This window comes from Eulemur rufifrons, unplaced genomic scaffold (assembly GCF_041146395.1).
Source record: "Eulemur rufifrons isolate Redbay unplaced genomic scaffold, OSU_ERuf_1 scaffold_209, whole genome shotgun sequence".
Classification (NCBI taxonomy): domain Eukaryota; kingdom Metazoa; phylum Chordata; class Mammalia; order Primates; family Lemuridae; genus Eulemur; species Eulemur rufifrons.
This window is the reverse complement of record NW_027182991.1, coordinates 155,001-175,000: the sequence shown is the minus strand read 5'-3', so window position 1 is coordinate 175,000 and position 20,000 is coordinate 155,001. Positions and strand designations below refer to the sequence as shown.

General features: G+C 55.1%; 1 pseudogene; it reads right to left on the bottom strand.

Moving 5' to 3' along the window:
- Positions 1–297: 297 nt before the first annotated feature.
- On the bottom strand, positions 298–389 carry LOC138379887 (small nucleolar RNA U13; annotated as a pseudogene).
- Between the last annotated feature and the right edge of the window lie 19,611 nt (positions 390–20,000).

The window sequence follows — 20,000 nt, the reverse complement described above, 5'->3', positions numbered from 1 at the left end:
ACCAGATGTCTGGTCTGTGGTTGTCATCCTGACAGGGAGGCTTCGGGACGGATTTGGTCTCTCTGGCCTCGCTGCCCCTAGGGGTCACCCTGCGATCGGTATTCTTCTCGCGCGGGGCGAGGGGCGCTCCGGAGCATTCCTCTCCTCTCGGAGTTTCTGTCTGCAGTCTCTCGACTTGCTCTCACTCCCCTACCCTGCTGTGTGACTTTCTTTTTGGTCCTTTCATTTTATCTATTCTCTCTTTGCCTTTTCCTGCGCGCCTTTCCGCTCCCCCCCCCCCCCGGATTCATGGTTTCACGTCACGCGGGTGACGTGCCGACACACCAGGAGGCCCTTCTCACACGTGCTCGTGAACACGCAATCAACACGTTTATGAACTAGAAAGGGATCTGGTGTGACTTTGCTATTATTTCCCCTCCCCTCCTCCCCGCGCTGAGAATGAGTTTCTCCGGGCTCGTGTGCCCGCCTGGGAATCGGCTGCAGACGCCATGGCCCCGGGTCGACCACATGTTGCTCTGGGGTCCACCAGATGTCTCTGGCGAATTGGGGCCCTAGGTGCTTGTGACGGTGTGGTCACTAGGTGTCGCTCTGGGCTCAGTATTCTTCCTTCTCGCTGTGACTTTGGTCTCTTTTTTTCGAAATTTCTTTCTTTCTTCCTCTTTTGCCCTGTTTCCATTTTCCCTTCTTAATCTCTTTCTCTCTTTTTGTTGCTTTTTTTCCACGGCAGATGGGTGATGTGTGTGTGGAGGAAACGCGGCGTCAGGGAGAAGACACATCTCACACGTGCTCGGGAACACCCGATCGTCACGCTTCTGAGTACCGACCGATGGATCTGGTCCCGAATTTTTTAATAGTTTTCTCCTCTCTCTCTCTCTCTCTCTCTCTCTCTCTCTCTCCCCCCCTTCCTTCTCTTTCCTTTCTCTCCCTTCCTTTCTTTCTTTCTCTCGCTCTCTCGCTCTCGCTCTTCTTTTCTTTCTGACAGAGTCTCTCGTTCTGTTGCCCTGGCTAGAGTGCCATGGCGTCAGCCTAGCTCACAGCAATCTCAAACTCCTGGGCTCAAGCGATCAGACTGCCTCAGCCTCCCGAGTAGCTGGGATTACAGGCATGTGCCAGCATGCCCAGCTAATTGGATATACGTGTGTGTGTGTGTGTGTGTGTGTGTATATATATATATATATATATATATATTTTTTTTTTTTTTTTTTTTAAACAGAGTCTCACTCTGTTGCCCAGACTAGAGTGCCGTGGCGTCAGCCTAGCTCACAGCAACCTCAAACTCCTGGGCTCAAGCGATCCTACTGCCCCAGCCTCCCGAGTACCTGGGACTACAGGCATGCGCCACCGTGCCCGGCTAATATTTTTCTGTATATATTTTTAGATACTGTTTCTGTATATATTTTTAGATATATAGTTTCTTTCTATTTTTAGTAGAGATGGGGGTCTCGCTCTTGCTCAGGCTGGTCTCGAACTCCCGACCTTGAGCGATCCACCCGCCTCTACCTCCCAGAGTGCTAGGATTACAGGCGTGAGCCACCCCGCCTGGCGTGTACGTTCTGTATTCACAGACAGACGGAAGGCAGGGAGAATGTTACCCTTTCAAAGCCCGCCCTGCTCGCCTCTCAGCCCACCGATGGCACTCTGAATCCCGTGGCATTCCTTCACTCAGCTGAATTCTTCAGCACCCGACCCCCCCCCCCTCGCCCCACCCCCGTGCCACGGGAGTTCGTTCTCATGGCAGAGCCATCGAGGCTGTTGCCACACGTGTTGTAGGTGCCTAGGCAGACTGTGCCCTGGCCCCGAGGAGGTACGGAACCGCCTATCGCCTCGGGAGGGAGGGACAAGATGTGTCCGTGTCCAAGGCGACGTCCTGTCGATCACGAGGAGGCCTGCAAAGGCTCGTATCTGCCAGGCATTGAGCCACATGACATGAAACACCGGTGTGTTCCTTCACTTAGGTGGTGTCGCGTGTTGATACTCACAGAGGATGATAAACCCACTCGCATGCCGGCTGAGCCCCCTGTGTCTCCTCCTCTATCCACTGAGGGAAAAAACCGCAACGAAAGGTAGAGAACCACAGGGTGGGAAGAGAGCCCGTCGCTCTCCCTATGTGACCGTCCGGAGTGCTCGTTCAGATGGGAGGAGGTGTGTTTGTGTGTGTATGTGTGTGTTTCATTGATTTTGGTGCCATCTTTTCTCTGCAGCTGCGTCAGAGGACAGCGATTTTTCCGATTTTCACTCCGCTGAGTGAATTGCCTTTTGAAGAGAATGTCCACAGGAAGCCTACGGTTCTCCCGCGTGGGTGGCCCTCCTCTAGAAATGAATCTCGTTTCTTGAACGGAGGGGACTTGTTGACGCCATCATGCTTTCGGGACGACTTCTCAGACGCTAGCTTTGGACCGCAACATAGGTGCCCCCCGACATTGCCTCAAGGGTTCCGTGGTGCCTCCTGTCAAGAGACCCCACCGACCGTCCCCAGCCTGCCCGCTCAAGGGAGCCGGGCCCCTTCTGATCTGTCCGCCCGCCGTGAAGCTCCCTCCCGAGGGTCGGAAAGCCCACCTGTTTCCCAGTTCGGTTGAATGATGGGGCACCCGGGCAGGGCACTGGCACCGAGTGACTCCATTCTGAGTCTGTCTGCTCTGTGGGGCGGGGGCGGGTGGGAGGGGGGGCAGTTCCGTCTCGACCGGTGGCCTCCTACCGACTGACTCTATGGGACGGACCATTCTCACTCAGGATCGTGTAACCTTCTTGGCCTAGGCACATCCCGGCACTGAAAGCCACTTTTCGGGGACACTCTCCCACGTACAGATAGATGGCCTGCACGAGTGCTCTTCCTTTCTCGAAACACTGGAAATCTGTCCTCAATTTTACCTGACCTACCTGACGGTGTGTGATAAAGGAGCATAGAACCCTCAGCCACCCTCCACCTTCCCGCTGCCACGAGAGACAGTGCCGAGCGTGAAATTCTATCCCTGACTCTCTGTGTCCACCGTTCTCTGGGTAGGGAAAGAACTTAACCAGATAGGCCCTATCGGTCGCTTATCTGTTCTGATAGTTTTGTGGCAGCCATTTCTTTCCCCCTTTCTTTTCTATTTCTGTCTCTCTCCCCCACCCCCGCCCCCAAATTCTTTCTACGAAGACGTTTAGGATGTCAGATTCTGGCCACATGCCCCCCCTAGGCATAGGGGGGCCAGCATAGACAAAGGTCTTCGGTACCAAGTGTTCATTCCACGGTGACAGATATTGCCACTCTTGTATTGACCAGGGCGAGATCGTGAGTGGGTCAACTCTGAAACTCCCTGTACTCTACTTCTCTCTTGGGTAGGTCCCTGCCCCAACCCTCCGGCTTCTAGCACACACCCAGGGGCACTCTCTCCTCTCTGGATAAAGTTCCAGATGATCCGATCCGCTCCGAGGCGGAAGGGGAGCTGGCCGGGCCACCCACTGTGCGCCCCACCCCCACCCCGCCCCACCCCCGTCAGTCATAGGGTCCGTTCTTTTCAGGATGACACCGGCAGCGGTTGCTGGGTGTCACCTTGCGGCCACTTTGATCAGACCTCGGGATCTGGAAAGTCAGGTGACGTTGGGAGTTTAAGAGCTGACTCCCGGGAGGTGTGGAGGGCGGGGAGGAGAGCACGGTCCGGACGGTCCCACCCTCTTCTTCCCGGGCCCGCAGCTCTGGGCCCGCCCGGGGCAGCCCTAGCCTCTAGCGGGTCTCCGCCCACCCGCCCTGTTGTCTGCGGGAGGCGCCCCTCCTCCCGCTCTCTGCCTCCTCCCGGGACCGTAGGCCTCTGCCCGTCGTCTTTTTTATTTTTATTTTTTCCCTTTTGTTTGTTTCTCTTTTATCTTGTTTTTTAGGCTTATCGAATATCATGTCGTATAAAAACTTAAATCACAGAATGAATTATATTATATAACAAGATGTGGCTTTTTATCCTACGCCGAGAACGATGAATTTTTCTCTTCGTGTCCATTTTCCTGTCCTGGAAGAAATACAAAGTTGCTCGTGATACTTCCCCATCATCTTCCAGTTTCCCCCACTGTCAACACGATGTATTCGATCGTATATCTTTGTGTGTGCACGTGGGCGCCTGTACCTATTTCTTTTCGGCATCAGTCTCAGGTCTTTTGGCACCTAGGGGGGAAAAAGGAGAAACCAATAAAGGACAGAAAGACGTTCTGTCGTTTTACGCTCCCCATCACCACCACCACCACCACCACCACCACTTTTGGGAGCTTGTAGTCTGGCCTATGTCCCCAAGGCAGGTTAAATCTTTTCTTAAAACTCCCAAGTGGTCCCCTGCCCCGCCCCCCCCCAGGTGGGCGGCCGGCAGAGTTCACAGGCTTTGTTTTTGGCAGAGCCTGGACGATTGAAATAATTAACCACAATCATCGCTAAAGCTGAGAACCCCTCCCCCCCTCATTAAAAGCTCTGTATTTCTGCCTAGCCCTGTGTTCGGGGAAATTCGGAGGCTTGAGATGGGAAGGTCTACCCTATTTTCTCCTTTACCGGCAAAATAGACTCTCTCTTTCCTTCCTCCTCAAACAGCTTGTCCTCGTTATTCGGCCTCGTGGGCAGGTGGCCGAGCTTTCGGTAACACCAAGTCTTCTAAGTTGTGTTGTGTTATCGGTCTTGTTTTCTTTCTTTTCTTTTCTTTTCTTTCTTTCTTTTTTTTTTTTTTTTTTTTTTTTTTTGAGACAGGATTTCTTTCACTCTGTCCTCTCCCAGGCCGCCTTGGCCTGATTGTAGCTCACAGCAAGCTCCAAATCCAGGGCTTAAGTGATCCTCTCTGCCTCAGCCTTCTGAGTAGCTGGGACTATAGGCAAATGCTGCCACACCCGCCATAATTTTTCTTTTTTCTTTTTTTTTTTTTTTTTTTTTTTGTTGGTAGAGATGAGGTCTCATCGTGTTACCCAGGCTGGTCTCCAGCTGCTGGGCTCAAGTCACGCTCCCGTCTCTGCCTCCCAAGTTGCGGGGATCACGGGCATGAGCCACCATGGCCAGCCAGGTTATTTAAAGGCGATCGCTTTGCTATCCTGATACAAAACCCCAAATGTGCGAGTTTAAGGCACCAGACGGAGGGAGTCCCCACACTACATTGTCACGAACATTGAGGGTGGCTCACGAAACAGCTGGGATGTGGCCACACAGTAGTGATCGAGGCGATATATTCTAGTGGGATAGCAGAAATATAGAATGTCCTGAAGACACTAAATGTCGGAATGCCACAGCAGTCAATGGCTGACAAACTTCCATTCCATTGTGTCATGGTAGGCGGCTTACTTTTCTCCTGCTCCCTCGGTATGATTAAGGCCTGACGTAGAAAATGTCTACGTCTCATCCAAATCCATCGAGACGATGGAAGGGGGAACTGGGAGAGGAATAAAGAAAAACAAGAGAGGGAGAAGCGAAACAAGAGAGAAGGGGGCCGAGGAGGAGAAGGAGGAAACTGCCTCCCCTGTCCCCATGCTACCCAATTAATAAATGAAGAATGGCCTCTTCCCTCCTCTTCCCAACCCCTAACTATGCCTGGAGGTGTATCGTAGGCCTACAGTCCTAAGAAATGTACAACTACTGATAGTAATGGGAAGAAATGCAGTCTAATAGGTTTCTGTGCAGTGGGACACCCAGGCCAGGGCACTTACGGTGAATGGAGCTTGCAGGGCGGGCGGGAGGTTGCTCTGGGTGAGTCTGTGAGTTGGCGGTGAGTGGTGAGTGAATGTGAAGGCCTAGGACATTACTTACTGTAGGTTTTCATAAACCCTGGACACTTAGGCCGCACGACATTTACCTTTAGAAATTTCTTTCTTCAATAATACATTAACCTTAGCTTACTGTAAGTGTTTTCACTTCATAAACTTTTCCATGGTGGTTTGGTTTTTTTTTTTTGTCTGTCTGTTTGTTTGTTTGTTTGTTTGTTTGTTTTTCTTTCTTTTAAACTTTTGGACTCTTTGGCAACACCACGACTTAAAACACAAATGCGTTGCACTGTTGTACACAGATATTTTCTTTCTCTGTGTCCTTATGTGTTCCGTAAGCTTTTTCCTACTTTTAAAGTTTTTATCGTTCTATGCACTTTTCAAAATAATAAAAACTAAAACAGAGAGGGGGGGTGGGAGAGGGAAGAAGAGAAATACACACACATGAATATGTTTCCCAAGTGAACTGAGGAAGGGGGCCGAGTCAAGGTTCTCAGGGAGCCACCAGTGATGAAACGGTCAGGCTCAGAATCAGCATTGCAGAGTGGCTGCAGAGCCGGGGGGCCTGGACTGGCTACCTGGACGACACTCCGTGTTTGGTAACTTGGCGAGTCATAAATCCTCTTGAGCCTCAGCCTCTTCATCTGCAAATGCAGAAATCATGGTGCCTACCCCACAGGGATATTGGGCAGAGTGAAAAAGCAAATGCAGGCAAAGCCCGCAGAAGCACGCGTGGTAAACAGTAAGCCTTTAATCGTGGTCACAGTCGTTGTTATAGGATCATCTTCCTATGTCCTTGTCTTTTAAAGATTAGCAGAACCTCCCAGAAGATGAGAATGGGCTCCCCCTGAGCAAGTCTCGGCTGTAAAGTCACAGGCATGTTGAGCATGTGGCACAGAAGGCAGAATAAAAACCTGATCCCGGAACATTATGTTCCTGCAGGACATGAAATCATTGAAGGTATGGGAAATCCTACCTCATATCCGTTTTACTAGAACACCTATGATTGCGTACGCACATGGACGCACGCGCACCCCAAACTTTTTGAGCTTCACAAAACAGCGTAACCAAGGAACACACTATGATGCTTCTTAGCGATCTATTTAGGCCCAGGTTACTCGTCACTCTGAGCCTGCCTCCTTATCTGTCCAATGAGAATAGTGTTTGTCACAATTATCGTCATCGTCATCCTACCTAACGCTTCTGGTAAAATTGAAGTGTGAGAACACCCGCTAGACAGAAAATCCATGTTATCTCTCAATTTTTCTTCCTCCTGATTTCTATCTGAATCTGTGAGCTCGCTTTGGTTCACTTCGGTTTTTCAAGAGGCTCCGGTTACCTTCTCTCCCACCTATATCGGATTGGGTCTGACGGAAGAAAGAAGGAAAAAAAAAAAAAAAAAAAAACAAACATAGTAAAGAAAGCAGAACAACATTTGTTTCTGAAGCAACCGATCAAACATTGCTGATGAGCCGGTCTTTTCTATTTCAGTAAACCAAGGAGGCCTATTGTCACGAGGATGTGAGGGGCCCGGGTAAGATTGGATGATTACCCCTAAAGGAGACAAAGCAGACAGACTATGGCACATGTGATCTTAGCCAAGAGAATAAACAGTGACCTCTCTGCCGAGTTGGGCCTTAGCATACCAAAGGGAAATAAAGGTGTAATAGGATGCTCAATTTTTACTCTGGAAACAGAGGTTGGTTGGGCACTGAACTGAGAACACTGAATTTTTTACCCTCCTTGATATTCACATAGGCTTAGAGGAGGCAAAAAAAAAAAAAAAAAAAAAAAGAATACTGAGCCTATAAGTCATCCCTAAAACTCGGATTTTATGTTCCCTTGCCTTTTCATAACTGAGCAACACACAACATTAAAGAATGGACACAGGCCGGACGCGTTGGCTCAGGCCTGTAAACTTAGCACTCTGGGAGGCCGAGGCGGGAGGATCGCTCAAAGTCAGGAGTTCGAGACCAGCCCGAGCGAGAGTGAGACCCCCCGCCCCCGTCTCTACTAAAAATATAGAAAGAAATTGTCCAGACAACTAAAAATATATAGAAAAAAATTAGCCGGGCATGGTGGCACATGCCTGTGGTCCCAGCTCCTGGGGAGCCTGAGGCAGGAGGATCGACTGAGCCCAGGAGTTTGAGGTTGCTGTGAGCTAGGCTGACGCCACGGCACTCACTCTAGCCCGGGCAACAGAGTGAGACTCAGTCTCGGGGGGGGGGGGAACCCAAAAACAAACAAACAAACAAACAAAATAAAAAACTGGAAGGGACACAGACTTCCACAGGTTTGTGTGTGGCCCCTTTTACTTATTAACGCTACAGGACCTTAATTATTTGTGCTCTGAATCTGATATTCAAATTATCCTTGTGGCCAACGCGTTTGAACAGTAGATGGTAGGGGAAGAAGAGTTCACCTCCTGAATAGATGACAAGTAACGGGAGTACTGGTGAAATTACAAGTGGCTTACGTTTACACACTGAAAATCCCAGTTAGCCGCTACCATGAGTTCAAAGAAGAGATCTAAATTTCTGACCCTATGACCCTAAAAGATATTTCCTCCCATGGTGTCACAGATAAAAATAAAACTGCATCCTAGCACTTTGGGAAGCCTAGGGGGAAAGGATCGCTTGAGGCCAGGAGTTTGAAGTTGCAGTGATCTATGATGATGCTACTGCACTTTAGTCTGGGAAACAGAGTGAGGGCCCGTCAAAAGAAAAAAAAGAAAGAGACAAAAAGAAAGAGAGAGAGAGAGAGAGAGAGAGAGAGAGAGACAGGAAGACACAAGGAAAGAAAGAAAGAGAGAAAGAAGAGAGGAGAAGAGAAGAGAAGCGTCAATCTATCCATTGCATTTTCTACCCTTTAGGTGACTGGGCTTCAGCAGGGTGATGTGATCTGACAAAGTTCATGTTGCTAAGAAATAAAGCACTGGGGTTCAAACTCTGAGTTTTCAAAATCCAGCATATCCCCCTACCCACCATACCGTGCCACCTCTGAGAGTGGATATCTCACAGAGGAGAGCTGTGGAGGCCATTCTTGGACAGACAGAGTCAAGTAGTGGAGACCATGGAGTCTCTGCTCTGCAGCCAGTCTAGAGACATATGGAGCCATTAACACTGCTTGTGAGGAAAATACCATGTCATAGGGAAACAGAAATATTTTCCGCCTTAGGCAGATACAATTTAGGAAAAGACCCGAAACCCCTCTTCCTCTAACAGTGCTTTCTGGTCAGATGCTGACCCCTTCGATTCACAGATTCAGATACATCATTCAATGCAAGCATTGTCAACAAGTCACTCTTTGCAGCTTTCTGAAATTTCTCGGATATAGCATACTTGTAAAGATGATCACTTATGTGAAGACACCACCCCTCCAGAAAAACAAAAACAAAACCAAAACAGAAGCCCACTTTTCTCTGCTGTGAAAACCAAGATCAGCTTTTATGAGATCCACTAAATTCACACAAGAAGTAAAATATAATCATACTGATATATGCAATTTTTCTCTTAGAACAGAATGCATGGTGCTCCTTATCGTCTCAGATACTGTCAACAGAAAGCACGCGGTGGATGAACAATCTCCGTGAGCTTTTCTACAGAGATGGGGGGTGTGTGTGTGTGTGTGTGTGTGTGTGTGATAAATAATGAGGGTTGAGGAGCAGATAAATGACTGGGGGAAAACAACAACAGCAACAACAACAAAAACCACTTCCTGGTTCCTCGATGCAAGCATTCATTTAAAGGGTATACTCGTATGTATACCTAGGTGGAAAGTGGAAGCAGCTTTAAAAAAAAAAAAAAGAAAAATTGCTGCGAGCCCTGGTTATGATACGGCAATAAGCGCTAGCTCTTGGAAGGTGTAAAACATATTCACGGTGGCTTACGCCAATTTGGGATGTACAAAGACGAGCTTGAGCACCACCACCAACCAAAAATATGAATGAATACCTGGCTAGCGATCAGGATCAGACATAATAGAAAAGAAAAAGCTCCCAAGGCTAAAATAATGTGAACACGATTGACTCGTCCATGGAAAAGAACCCCAAATCACTGCAAAATAATTTAAAGAGTTTTATTCTGAGCCCAACGGCCGTGATCATGGCCCAGAGAGCTACGCCCAAGAAGCCTTGAGCAAGCGGACCCATTGTGGTGGGGTGGGTTACAGTTTGGCTTCATACATTTTAGGGAGACAGGAATTACATGTAAAATCACAAATCAAAACATGGAAGGGGTACATTGGTCTGGGCTGAAAAGGCAGGACATCTGGCAGTTGGGGGGGGCGGGGGAGGGAGGGTGCGGTGTTTACAGGTTTACAGCTGGGTTTAAAGATTCTTTGATTTGCAATTGATGACATAAATGAACCTCTGCCTAAAGGCTTTGCATCATGTTTTCAGTTAAGGTAAGGAGGTCTGCTAATCACAGACAAGCCACTGGACAGTTTACCCAAAACTCAAGTGCCCTGTAGTTCAGTAAACGGTTGGCCTGCTAGATATGCGTTAAGCTTTGTCTTGCCTGGCCTTAGGCCCGTCGGACATTCAGTATCTCATTGTTATAAAATCTGACTCCATCAGGGAGGAGTGTCTGACTTCCCCTGTCCTTGCGGGGCAGCAGCTCAGGTTTAAGGGTTTTTCTAGGGTTCCCTGGGCCAACCACGGGACGGGTCAGCTGGCGGTGGCGGGCGGGGGGCGGCTTAAGATTTTATTTTAGTTCATAGACTCCAGAAATGGTGTTTCCCTGGGAAAGGCACACGAGTTCATGAAAAGCTTTCATTCAGTTGGTCTGGCTCCTCCCTGAGGTCGTCTCCCTGCCCCCCACTCCTCCCCTCCCCTGGGGCCGGAGCGGGGGGGGGGGGGGGAGGGTGAAGGCCCAAGAGGAGAGGCGCGTGGGGGAGGTGCCGCTCCCAGAACCAGAGACTCGTCTGGGCCCCACGTAACCCAGCCACCGCGACCGCTTCGCCCGAGGAGGTGCCCAGCAAGTCGTGCTTCTGCCCCTCGGGATTGCCTGCGGGCTGGGGGCGGGGTACGAGCTCCCGGCCCAAGAGGGAAACCCCTAGCCTGGCCGCACAGATGGCCGGGCCCCCGGCGGAGCCCTTCCGCCGGTTTCCACCCCTCCCCCACTCACTGCGCTGACTGCGCATGCGCGCTCGCACGTAGCCGCCTCGGGCTTCTCTCGGGCGGAGCCGCTTTCAGCCGCGACCCCGCCCCGCGAGCTGACTGTGCATGCGCGCTTGCACGTAGCCGCCTCGGGCTTCTCTCGGGCGGAGCCGCTTTCAGCCCCGACCCCGCCCCGCGAGCTGCCGCTTCCAGGCGGCACACCGCATGGGGGAGGGGACGGAGCTCTAAAGAAATCAGTCCCCTCCGTCTCCTGCCTCAGGAAAAGCCCCAAACCCTTGGAGAACTGCCACCCACCGCCACTACCGTGTGTGGGGGGGGGGCGGGGGGGCTGGGTCTTTACTTTGTGTCCTCCTTGTGGCCCAGTCCAAGGCGGCTGGGCTGCCAAACAGATCGTCTCGAGAGGGAGGCAGGAAGGGCCCAGGTCTGGACAGGGGTGGATTGGACCCCTCCACCCTGGGGTGTGGACTTGTGACCGAAAGCTCAGCTGCTTGTCCACGAGGCCGAATAACGAGGACAAGCGGTATGAGGAGTAAGAAAACAGAGAGTCTACTTTGCTGACAAAGGAGGAAATAAATAGGGTAGAGCTTCTCAGTCTCAAACCCCCAAATTTCGTGAACATAGGCCTAGGCAGAAATACAGAGGTTTTAAAGGAAGGAGGGTTGGTTCTCAGCTTCAGGCAATTACTGCAGTTAGCTGTTCTAAAGGTCCCGTCTCTGCTGAGAAGAAAGCCCTTGAACTCTGTGGGCCGCCCACCCTGGGGGCCACCTGGAGTTATAACCAAAGAGTTAACGTGCCTCAGGGATGCAGGCCGGGCTGCAAGTTCCCAAAAGCCTGGGGGAAGTTTTAAAAAGACAGAAAATCTTTCTGCCCTCTTCCCCTCCCACCCCCCCACAAAGCCATTTTCTCTGGTGCAGACTCGGCACCCTCCCCGTGCAGGCCTGTTTGTCCTCAATCATCTGTGAGGTTCACGAGGAGGAGATGCTCTCTCGCTCTCCCCACCCTCTTTCTTCCCTTAGGAAATCCTCAGCGCTGTTCCACACACTCAAGGTGGCGGGCCTGCTCCGGCCACCAGCCACCTCTTGTGCCACCTCCCCCCCCCCCCCGCCCCCAACGGAGTAGGTGTACAGACAGGAGCACACTTTACTGGAGGGCGCCTGGGGATGAAGAGTTGTGGTGGCCAAATGGGGGATGCGGGGCGGGGAGGAGAGTGGCTGGCATTTGGCAAAGAGTGACACGGAGTGGCCATCCAGGCTTGTCTGAAAAGTGGGACTACGAGCCTGAGAGCGCCGACGGAGTCGATGGACATGGTCACTGCTGTGGGATGTCTCTTTTACCACGATGTAACACCAAAGCAAACCCCTGACCCGCTGGGTCGGAGAAGGCCTTGTGGGCAATTTAGAAAAGCCATGGCGTGGCCATTTGGAATACTTCCTGCCTCTCCGGGAATCAAAAATTAGAAAGGACCATGGGTTCTGTATTAACGTACCAAAGGCAGGGAGAATTTTAGCCTTTTAAAGCCTGCCCTGGCCCTATCTCAGCAAGGCAGTGGCACCCCAAGTTCCGTGACATTTCTGCACTCGGCGGCTGACTTCTTCAGCCATCTGTTGCGATGCCCCTGCCAGGTGGCCACTCACTCGCCCCTTCAGTTCAACCCTTGTACCAGAAAGTGTTGCCTTCTTCCTAACCCCTATGGGGGGGCCGGGGGGTGACGTGTGTGTGGGGGGGGGGTAGTGGAAATGGGCAGACCCCACAGGTGCAGCCTCTTCCAGGTCATAATGGGCCTGAGGCAGCGTGGGATTCCCCCGGAAGGGAGGCAGGGTGGCACTACGGCACCGAAGCCTGACGCCGGCGGCCACGTGGATGGTGGGGGACACGTTAGACCGCTGAGATGCAGCCACTGAGAGCCACCCCGCAGCAAGAGGTCTCTCTTGGCAGAGCAGGCACTGAGTCCGCAAGTCAAGACAGCTGGGAGGCCTGGGAGACAGAGGCCCTGGATCTCAGGTCCCGGGGTGGGGGCGGGGGGCAGTGCCAGTGCCTGGAGAGAGAGAGAGCCCAGGCTCCAGAGGCCATGATGGGGCCTGGTGGGCAGGGCCGAGGAGGTCAAGGCCGGGTGTGGTGGGGTCCGGGATGAGGGGCTTGGGGTGACGGGCAGGGAGAACGACCCGTTCACTCAGACGTGCCCTCAGAGGAAGGCAGAGGTGCGTTTTGCCTTCCTCCGGCTAGTGGAACGCTCGGCATTTCTTTCCTTCAGAGCTGGGTTGAACCGGTATGGCATCTGTTATAGTACGGAGTGCGAGACAGGACAACCTAGAGACCGAATTGAGCCAAGTCATGAGTCCATATTAGCTGGCCAGCGACCACCCCCTGCCCTGTTAGGGTACAGGTACAGAGAATGGCCCCGAGCCGAAAAAAGCAGGAAGGTTTCAGACTATCCTAAGCTAGAGCTCCGTGACTTTAGGCACGGCGGTTGAAACAACACTATACCACCTACTCCGCAGCTGTGTGGTCCGGGACCAGCCTCGGGCCCCCGTTTCGTTTCGGTTACAGTCTTTAAGCGAGCAGGTTTACAGAAACAGATAGCTCCAATTAAGGAACATTCTTTCAGGCGTTAAGCAAGCACAATCAATTTTACGACAGGCAGCTGGAAAGTTTAAACACTTAGTTACAAGTTAATTGCTTTGTTTTATCTCCGCAAGGTACGTATTTCCAATTACAGACATAGGTCAAGCGGACATCGGTCACCTAGCGAGCAAGCATAAGTTTTCAAGTGGGCCTTTACAGCGTCCAGACAGGCCTCGGTCCAGTTATTGTGCATTCTTTTTGACCACTTGGAAAGCTACTAGCACCGTTCCGGGCCTCACCTCACTCACGCGGAACTACAGAGTGATGACCCGGGGTGGGTGGGTGGGTGTGTGTGTGTGTGCTCCCTCCTGTGGTGGGAAGGGTGATCTGCTCGCCCACCCGGCGTGGTGTCCCCCACCCCTGCCCCATCTTGGCGTTTACAGAAAACAAACACGAACACAAGAGAGGGAGCCGGAGGAGGAGGAGGAACATATGCTGCTATCCAGGTTATCCTGGGAGGCTTCCTAGCCATTTCTGAGGAAACAGTGTCTCCTGGCTGTCTCCCGTAGTTTTATTTATTGACTTATTTATCTATTTTTCCTTTTGGCTTGAACCCATTCTTTTCGTTTCGGCATCTCATCTGACATCCTCTTCTGAGAGGAACCTGGAAACGTTTCCCCGTGTTGCATCTTTTCAGGCTCTGTACGACTGACGAGCATCGTCCCTCTTCAGTCACTGGGCTCTTTGCTAGCCAGGCCTTAATTCTCCACGTTGTAAACCCCAGATCGGATCTCCGCCCGGAATCCTGTAGAGACCCACCGAATCGATGTTTGGACTGGGATGTCTCGTAGACCTTACCTATTAAAAACCGATCCAGGCCAGGCTTGGTGACTCACGCCTGTAATCCTAGGCCAAGGCGGGGAGGAGGACCGACCGCTTGAGGTCAGGAGTTCGAGACCTGCCTCGGCAAAAGCAAGACCCCCGTCTCTACCAAAAATAGAAAAAAATTAGCCGGGCATGGTGGCACACGCCTGTAGTCCCAGCGATTTGGGAGGCTGAGGAAGGAGGATCGCTGGAGCCCAGGAGTTTGAGGCTTCCAGTGAGTGAACTATGCCCTGCTCCCCCGCCACCCCTCCCCATCATCTCTAACGAAATGACAGTAAAATAAAATAAAATAAAATAAAGCTCAGAAAAAAAAAAAAAAAAGTACTATGTAGTGAGACCGATCCTAAGAACACGGGCTCGGGGAAGGAAGTCACTACCACGGTATAAAATTGTATAAACGTTACCCGTTTCTGTGTGCGTGCGTTTTCTGAGAAATGACCCCCTTTTGCTATGGGGCCGGGACTGGAGTCCCAGTTTGGGACCATAGGATTCCCCGCACTCGACTCCTGACTGATTCGACCTAGGGTTAGCTCTGTGTAAACACTCTTTAGACGTGGGTGTTTTATGGATTTCTGTCCTTCGGGAGAAACGACTGGCCCGGGTACAGGAGTGAGTGAATGTACCGACCGTCTTCTCCCATCTCTCTCTCTCTCTCTCTCTCCCTCCCACACACAGGCACACGCGCACGCGCACGCGCACGCGCGCACACACACACACACACACACACACACGCCGTTTCCGGGAGCGCCCACTTCATGCGCTTCGGTCCACCGTGACAGATAGTCCAACTGTCTGTCCAATCATCGTGAGTGGCTGCGCCTAGGCCCCGCTCTGAACCTCTCCGTACTGTTCGTGTGTCTTCAGCAGGTCCTGCCTCCACCCGTGGCATCTAGCACGGGCCGATGGGGTCCCTGTCCTCTCTCCCTGCCGTGGACGCCCCCCTCCGGCCCCCCGCCCCCGGGGGCTCTCTGGTCGACTAGTGGTGGGGAGTGTGCCCGAGGGCTGAGAGACGTGGTCCGAGAGGGGCCGGGAGGAGGCCTGCGACCCAGTGTGTACCCACTCCCGCCCCCACGCTCCCTCCCCCACGAGGGAGCCCGTCCTTTCCAGGCTGACACTTGGATCGGTGGATGACGGGGGTCACCTGGCGGCGGGCGAGCGTTATGGGAAAATCCGGTAGGCGTGTTGCGACGTCCTGCCACAGAGATGGCTCTGGCGACAGCCTCGGGCCGCCCCACCCTGGCCTCCGGCCAGGCCCCGTGAATGTGTTCTCTTTGTCCCCGACTTCTTTCTTTGTTTCACCAGCCGGCGTGCTCTGAGAATGTGAAGTGTATCATAGTTCCACCCTGGGTTTCATGATCCTAAGATAGGAAGGGGTTTTATGATTCCACGACAGAAAGGTTTTCTCATCCTATCATCTCTCCCCCCCCTCTTCTTTCTTTCTTTCTTTCTTTCTTTCTTTCTCTTCCTCCTTCTGCCTTTTCTTTACTTCTTTGTTGTTTCCTTCTTTCAGTCTTCCTGTCTTCCTTCCTGCCTGCCTGCCTTCCTTCCTTCCGTATTTCTTTCCATTTTTCTTTCCTCTCTTCCTTTCTCCTGTTATCCTGTGTTTCTATCTCTGTTTTTTCCATCTTTCTTCCCCCTTTCTACTTTCCTACCTTCTTTCTTTCTCATTCTCTCCTTTCTCTCTCCTTCCTTCTTCCTTTCTGTCTCTTTCTATACTTTCTCTCTCCTTCCTTCTCTCTATCTTTTTCTCTTTCCATCTTTCCGTGCTCTTTCTTTTTCTCTCTTAATTTCCTTTCTTTTTCTTTTCTTTCTTTCCCTCCTTCTGTCTGTCTGTCTGTCTGTCTTTCTTTCTTTCTTCTTTCTTTCTGCTTCCATCCTTCCTCCCTTTTTCTCATTCTCTTTCTTTCTGCCTGTCTTTTCTTTCCTTATTTCTTCTTTCCTTCTGTCTTTCTGTGTTTCCTATCTCCTTCCTCCCTTCCTTTTTCTTTCTTCCCCGTGCCCTCTTCCTGTCTTTTCTTATTTACTGTTTTTTTCTTTCTGACTTTCTCTCTCTGTTTCTCCGTCTCTTTTCTTTCTGTTCTTTTCCTTTCTCTCCCTTTCTCTGTTTCTGTTTCTGCCTGTCTGTCTCTCGGCTATGTTGTGGTCTGTGCAGAGACGGGTTTGGTGGACGATGTCGGTGGTCGGGCCGACCCATCCTTTCTTTGATCCCAGTGCTAGCCAGGCCGGGGCCTGCTTAGCTTCCAAGATCAGACGAGATTGGGCGCGTTCAGGGTGGCGTGGCCCTAGACTGACCCGTCATTTTTCGATGGCTTCCGTGGGGAGTAGGGGGACTGTGTTTGATGCCCCCGGGGGACCTTCTGGACTCTGAAATGATGGGCTCCAGAGGGTTGCCCCGTGTTTTGCAGCAGACCTCTGGTGGCTGGCGCCGGTTGTGGTCGGGCTCCACCTGGCGGCCGCTTTTCTACAAGTCTCTTGTCCTCTGAATCTTCGGTGCAGCAGGCAAAGCAGGGGACAGTCCCCGATGCGAGCGAGGCTGAGTTCCGGGAAGCAAGCAGCCTTCGCGGGGCCATCTGGTTCGTGCCGGGACGCCGGCTGGGACATCTGGGAGGCAGAGCTTGGGCCTGCAGGGCTGTGTGGCGGGAGGACGTTGTCGCCGCGCTTCCAGGCTCAGCCAGCCAGGCGGCTTGCGGGGCTGCCCGGGCAGGTCGACTAGCACGCTGTGGCCGCTTTGGAGACCCGACCCACCCCGCGGGGACAGGAAGGAGACGGCACACGCGGGCGGGAGAGGAGGGTGTCCGGCGACCGGCCGCCGTCCCGTGCATGCGTGTCCCTCTCCCTCGGCCTCGCCTTTCCTACCCATTTTCCCTGGTTCCCGCTCAGGAGGCAGGGACAGCCCTGTGAGTGGCACCCAGTCGTCCGTGGCTTCTTCCGAGTCCTACTCTGGGGGCGCGGACCGGGCCCTGGGTGGCGCGGGTGGCCGGCGAGGGCGACCCCTGTCGGCCCGCGGGCGCTCGTGGGCCGCGGCGGTCCCGTCCCGATGTTTTCTCCTCCACAAGTCCCCGTGCTGGGGCCGGGGACCGGGCCCTGGGTGGCCCTGGGTGGCGCGGGTGGCCGGCGAGGGCGACCCCTGTCGGCCCGCGGGCGCTCGTGGGCCGCGGCGGTCCCGTCCCGATGTTTTCTCCTCCACAAGTCCCCGTGCTGGGGCCGGGGACCGGGCCCTGGGTGGCCCTGGGTGGCCGGCGAGGGCGACCCCTGTCGGCCCGCGGCCGCTCGTGGGCCGTGGCGGTCCCGTCCCGATGTTTTCTCCTCCACAAGTCCCCGTGCTGGGCCCTGGGTGGCGCGCGTGGACGGTGAGGGCCTCCCTGGCCCTCTACGCCACGGGGGCCGACCAGATGTCCCTGAGTGCCCCTTGTCTGCTGGCGCTGGGGACGTGCTGGGGACAGGTGGCCGTGTCGAGTGTCGTGGGGGCAGGCGTGTTCAAGTGGCTCGGTCCCCGTCTTCCTGCGCGGTGTTTTTGATCACCTCATATCGTCATCTTCCGCCTGCAGGTTAGTACTGACACGCTGTCCTTCGGCGACTGTCGCTGGAGGGGTTGGGCCTCCGCACGCGGACAGGGTTCTGGGTTCGTGGGGATCCAGCGCCCTGCCCTGTTCCCTTTGAGCTGACCGCCTGGGCCCGCGCGCCGGCTCTAGGGCGTCGGAGTGTCCCGACGGTGGTGCCCGCCTCTCGCGTTGGTCTCTTGTCCCCTCGAGAGACGGCACCCGGGGGGGGGGAGGTTTGCGGCAACCTTCCCCCTTACCCCGCTGGCTCTGTGCCGTTGCGTGTCAGGCGGTCCTCGTCTTTGGGTTGTGCTTGGGAGGCGGGGCTGGCGAGGCTGAAGCGGGCTCCTCGGATCGCTGTCCTCGCCGGCCTGACTGACCTCCCCCAACCCTCCCCGTCCTCGGGGCCTGATCGATGTGGTGACGTCGTGCTCTCCCGGGCCTTGAGCCGCGTGCCAGGCGAGGGACGGTCCATTCGTGGTGAATGGTGGCCGCTCTTCTCGTTCTGCCCGCGGGCACCTCACCTCTCCTTCCCCGCCTGTGGGCGGTGCGTGGGAGGCGCGGGTGCGAGACTATCCGGCCCGACCGCGGTCGCCCCGCCCTCGGCCTCGTGGCGTTGGCGGGGGGTCGTGAGTCCTCTTGACGCAGCGGGCAGCCCTCGCTCGCCCTGTGTGGCTGTTGCCTGGCCGGGGTCCCCCCTGCCCGTGACGGACGGGTGCGGGGCCGTGCCGCCCGCCCGGTCGCGCGCCCCGTTTGGCGCGCGGCTGCTGGGTCTGCGTGGCCCTTTTGTGGTGCCCCCGGAGCGCACCGGGTTGTTCTCCAAGGTGCCCGAAACCGAGCGGTGGTTGTCGTCCTCGTTCCCGGCGTCCCCCTCTGGTCGCCGCTGCAGCGTCTGCTGCGTTGGGTACACCCTCGAGCAGCGTGCTTGGGGTTGGGGGGGGTCGAGGCGGGCAAGCCTAGAGGCATCCTCCTGCGCTGCGTGGGCGGGCGGGGGGCGTTGTCTCGGCGTCCCCACGATGTGTGCGTGGCGGACTTCGAAAGGCGAGCGCACGGCTTGTGCTCTTCCCACCCTGCCCGAGGTGGGGTGGTTGCACGGTCGTGTGGGCGATCGTGGTGGGGCCGGGCCGGCGACGTGGTGCCGGCCGGCCCCGTGGGGGGCCTCTGCCACCGGCCTGGTCTGCCTCGGTGACCCCTCTCCCATACCGACGGGGGAGTGTCCCCCTCGAAGTGAGGTGGCTTTTGGACCAGGGGCCCCGACCGCGAACGCTCAGGAGTCGCCAACCGTGCGTGTTTTGCCCCATGCCGCAGACCCCCCCACACCTCCCCGGGGCGTGCCTGAACGCCTCCGCCCAGGGCCCTTACGGGGGCGACCGGGGGTCGGGGGCGATCCACCTTCGGCGAGAAAGCGTCTTCTCTAGCGATCATGGAGGCGTGTCCTCTTCTGGGGTTTGTCGGATCCCCCAGCCCGCCGCCTCTCTGCGCGTCGTCAGGCGCCGCCCCTGCGGCTGCCAGTTGTGCGTGGGCAGAGTTCCCTCCTCCCCTGCCGTGGGGGTGGAGCGGTCCGCCGGCCCCCGCGGTGGGGGCCGAGTGCCACTCTTCGCCTAACGTGGTCCGCGCCTCCCCCTCTGAACTCTGGGGGAGGGTCACGCCAGGCCGGGCCGGCGTTCCAGCTGTGAAGGGCGCCCGCGTGTGTGCGCTGCGTGCCCCGGCCGCGGGTCGCCCCGGTGTGCGCTGGGGTAAGGGGGTGGTGGTGCGGCCCGTCTCGCGCCCCCTCCCCAGCCCCTGTGAGCGTGCGGCCCTCCACCCGGTCCCGTGCCAGGCCGCGGATGGATGGGCGCTCCCGTGCTGGCGCCTGTGGATTGCGGCTTGGGGGACCGCCCGGCCAACGAGGGGGTCGTTCCACCGGTGCGCGGTGCTCCCCGGAGCGAGACAGGATTGGGAAACGGACGAGAATGGGATTAGGCGCGGTGGCGTGCGGGCCGAGGGCCGAAGGCCGGTGTCGCTCTGGGACGCCCCGGTGGTGAGGCCGTGGCCCCGTTGGGAGGGGTGCCGAAGGCTTTGGCCGGCTGGCGTCACGGGCGCGTTGCGGGACCGCTCTCGGGTTTGGGGCGGTGGGATCCCGTGGCGTTGTTTCCCCAGTGGCCCGGTCGCGGCGCAGGTCTCGCCTCCCACGGGCTCTCGTGCCTCGCCCTCGCGGG